The sequence below is a fragment of the Trematomus bernacchii genome, unplaced genomic scaffold (genome assembly GCF_902827165.1).
Source record: "Trematomus bernacchii unplaced genomic scaffold, fTreBer1.1, whole genome shotgun sequence".
Classification (NCBI taxonomy): domain Eukaryota; kingdom Metazoa; phylum Chordata; class Actinopteri; order Perciformes; family Nototheniidae; genus Trematomus; species Trematomus bernacchii.
In genome coordinates, this window is record NW_022987679.1 from 59,625 (window position 1) to 64,311 (window position 4,687).

A 4,687-nucleotide genomic window follows, 5' to 3' on the forward strand; every position below is an offset into this window, starting at 1 on the left:
AAAATGCACAATTGTTATAATATGAGAGCTTATCCGCTGTACTAATAATAGAACATGTTGCTTACTTCCCATTGGAATTAATAAAGCATTTCGATTGTTTACATTTCTTTATATTATCTAAACACAATTGCGTTGCTAGGCAACAGCATGGTTCCATTCTTACTTCCTGTCAGCTGATGTCCTTCAGTCCTTATTTGGAATGGAACCTTCAGAATTATGACATCATCTTTCGCCTTTATGTAGAATTCTGAATTCTGCATTGATCTTCTAGAATTCATCAGAGCATCAGAGCACCAGAGCAGCAGGCAGAAGCAATTTGTCCAGCTAGTGTCAGATCATTGCAGAAATAGGTTTTGTTTGCAAGCAAACATTAGGGATACTTGCAGTGTTTTTTAGCGAGATAATCTTCACAAGTGAACTCAACTTTTGTGGGATTTTTGTGACGTTAATTCAGTCGAACAATTACATTTAGTTTGCTAAACAACAGGTCATTTCGTCACAGCAGTAGAGATGGAGATGAACAATAGAGATGAGCTGGCAGTCAAGCTCGAGATTCTGCAAAAAGAAAATCAGGAGCTGGAGCAGGAGAGGACTTTAAGGGATAAGCTTGAGATTGAAGGCGCTAAAAAGAAGGAAGCGATGCTCAAAGCATATACAGAGAAATCAGCTTTGCAGTTTAAGCACAATGTGAAAGTGAAAGTCCAGGAAATTGAGCAGAACGTCTTGCGCGTCAACAATGAGGCCCCTGAACATGAAATACAGAAACCTCCAGAGGTCACACAAGAAGGTCGAAGCCAAGATGCCTGCCTTGAGAAAGGCAAACCAGGAACTCAAACAACTGAAAGAACCCTTTGTTGAGGAGCAAGGTGTAGAGATGGCTGCTTTGTGTGAGACAAATCAGGAACTCCAACAACAGAAGCAGCGTTGTGTGGAGGAGAAGGATAAAGAGATAGCTGCCTTGCTGAAGGAAAACAAAACACTGAAACAAGAGAAGGAGCGTTGTGTTGAGGAGAAAGATGCAAAGACGGCCGCCTTGCAAAAGACTAACCAAGAACTCAAACAAACAAAAGTTGCGTTGCGTTGAGGAGAAAGATGCAGAGATAGCTGCTTTGCTGAAGGAAAACCAAACACTGAAGCAAGAGAAGGAGCGTTGTGTTGAGGAGAAGGTGGACAAGAAGGAGGATGTGGAGGGTGAAAGTGGAGGTGGAACCAGAAGTGAGGCATGATGTTAAAATGAATGCCCTGGAAATTGACCAGAAAGTATTGCGCTTGAAACAATGAGGACCTGAACATGAAATATGGGAAGCTCCTCAAGTTGCATGAGAAGGACAAAGCAGAGATGGCCGCCTTGGAAAAGGCAAACCAGGAATTCGAACAACAAAAGGCACGTTGTGTTGAGGGAAAAGGTTGCAGAGATGGCTGCCTTGCTGAAGGAAAACCAAACACTGAAACAAGAGAAGGAACGTTGTGTGGTGGAGGAGGCGAAGGTGGACAAGAAAGAGGTTGTTGAGGTGAAAGTGGAACCAGAAGTGAGGCACGATGTGAAAATGAATGCCCTGAAAATTGAGCAGAAATCTTGCGCGGAAACAATGAGGAACTGAACATGAAATATGGAAAGCTCCTCAAGATGCACGAGATGGACAAAGCAGTGATGGCCACCTTGAGAAAGGCAAACCAGGATCTCAAACAACTGAAAGAACCCTGTGTTGAGGAGAAGGATGCAGAGATTGGTCGCTTTGCATGAGAGAAACCACGAACTGGAACAACAGAAGGAGGAACGTTGTGTGGAGGAGAAGGATGCAGAGATAGTCGCTTGCATGAGAGAAACCACGAAACTGGAACAACAGAAGGAACGTTGTGTGGAGGAGAAGGATGCAGAGATAGTCGCTTTTCATGAGAGAAACCACGAACTGGAACAACAAGAAGGAACGTTGTGTGGAGGAGAAGGATGCAGAGATAGTCGCTTTGCATGAGAGAAACACGAACTGGAACAACAGAAGAAGGAACGTTGTGTGGAGGAGAAGGATGCAGAGATAGGCCTTTGCATGAGAGAAACCACGAACTGGAACAACAGAAGAACGTTGTGTGGAGGAGAAGGATGCAGAGATAGTCGCTTTGCATGAGAGAAACCACGAACTGGAACAACAGAAGGAACGTTGTGTTGAGGAGAAGGATGCAGAGATAGCCGCCCTTGCTGAAGAAAACAGCTGAAAAAACCACCAAGGCACTCTCCATGTGAAGGAGGAGCTTGTGGAGGTAAAGGTGGAGTTGGAGGTGGAACAGGAAGTGAGGTGGATCCACCTGAGCAAACCAATGAGCCGATCCAACAACGCAGAGGAGGACAACACCACGGTGGAGAAGATTCATCAATTCCTTTTCTTGTATCCGCCCCAAACATCAACGATGACTAAAAAGGAAAACATAAGACTCAAAGGCAGCCCTGACATCGGCTTTAAAAACTTTAAAAAACAAACTCACAACATCAAAATTAGTAAGACATTAAAACATTTCAAGTACAGTCTAAAGCTCAAAGTGAGTGAGCAACAACATATACTCACAGCCAGTCAGGATATATATTTAAACACTTAACAGTTATTAGATCTGGTTAGACATCAACAAAGGTTCCAGAAGAGACTCACAGTGATGTGCAGTTTTAGCCACTAGGGGCAAAAAAACACCTTAATTTTTAAAATAAATAAAACTATTCCTTTGCTTCTAGCACCCCTAAATAAGAGGAACATTTAGTCATTACAAGTTATCAGGTTTATGTTATATCGTCATGTTTGGTTTATAGTGTTCATTTCATATTTAAGTTATATTTTTCATATTTACTTAATAGTTCATTTTTATATTTATGTTATATTTATCATGTTTAGTTAATAGTCCATTTTTATATGTATCTCATATTTTTCATATTTACTTAATAGTACATTTCTATATTTATGTTTAGTCATTGTTTTCTTGTTAAGTTAAAGTCTTGTCAATCAATAAAAAAATAATAATGATAATGATAACAATACTGACATGTTTGATTTATTTCACGTTTGTTTCTCCTGTCTAAGTTTAGCTTCTTGCTTTTTCATTTCAAGTCACCAGAGATTTAGTCTGAGAATTCAACTAATAATAACAATCAATACAAAGACATTCAAATTCAAAATAACACTAGAATTCTTTCTCGTTTGTTCCTCCTGTTTTTTGTCTAGTTACCTTTGTATTGAGTGACTTTAGCTCACGTGGCTCTGCCCTGATCAATACACTGACTTAAAGCTACTTCAGTACTTACTTTATTACCTTGTTTACCATTCAAACAATTATCATAATAAATATAAACAAATGAAAAAACAACACTATGTATTTTGATTTCTTTCAAGTTTGTTTTAGTGCAACTATTTGATTTTAAATGCAACAGCACCAGCAAAATAGATTTTTTTTACATTTCTGCTGATGTCCAGGTGTACAGTATATCAGTATGTAGTGTCTCTACTTTAAAGAGTCCTCTCCTGCTGATGTCCAGGTGTACAGTATATCAGTATGTAGTGTCTCTACTTTAAAGAGTCCTCTCCTGCTGATGTTCAGGTGTATATCAGTATGTAGTGTCTCTACTTTAAAGAGTCCTCTCCTGCTGATGTTCAGGTGTATATCAGTATGTAGTGTCTTACTTTAAAGAGTCCTCTCCTGCTGATGTTCATGGGTGTACTGTTATATCAGTATAGTTTGTCTCTACTTTAAAGAGTCCTCTCCTGCTGATGTTCAGGTGTATATCAGTATGTAGTCTCTACTTTAAAGAGTCCTCTCCTGCTGATGTTCAGGTGTATATCAGTATGTAGTGTCTCTACTTTAAAGAGTCCTCTCCTGCTGATGTTCAGGTGTATATCAGTATGTAGTGTCTTACTTTAAAGAGTCCTCTCCTGCTGATGTTCAGGTGTACTGTATCAGTATGTAGTGTCTCTACTTTAAAGAGTCCTCTCCTGCTGATGTTCAGGTGTATGATATCAGTATGTAGTGTCTCTACTTTAAAGAGTCCTCTCCTGCTGATGTTCAGGTGTATATCGGTATGTAGTGTCTCTACTTTAAAGAGTCCTCTCCTGCTGATGTTCAGGTGTATATCGGTATGTAGTGTCTCTACTTTAAAGAGTCCTCTCCTGCTAGGTGTATCGGGTAGTGTCTCTTACTTTAAGAGTCCTCTCCTGCGTGATGTTCAGGTGTATATCAGTATGTAGTGACTCTACTTAAAGAGTCTCTCCTGCTGATGTTCAGAGTGCATATCAGTATGTAGTGTCTTTACTTTAAAGAGTCCTCTCCTGCTGATGTTCAGGTGTATATCAGTATGTAGTGTCTCTACTTTAAAGAGTCCTCTCCTGCTGATGTTCAGGTGTATATCGGTATGTAGTGTCTTTACTTTAAAGAGTTCCTCTCCTGCTGATGTTCAGGGTGTACTGTATATCAGTATGTAGTGTCTCTACTTTAAAGAGTCCTCTCCTGCTGATGTTCAGGGTTGTACTGTATATCAGTATGTAGTGTCTCTACTTTAAAGAGTCCTCTCCTGCTGATGTTCAGTGTATATCAGTATGTAGTGTCTCTACTTTAAAGAGTCCTCTCCTGCTGATTTCAGGTGTATATCAGTATGTAGTTGTCTCTACTTTAAAGAGTCCTCTCCTGCTGATGTTCAGGTGCATATCAGTATGTA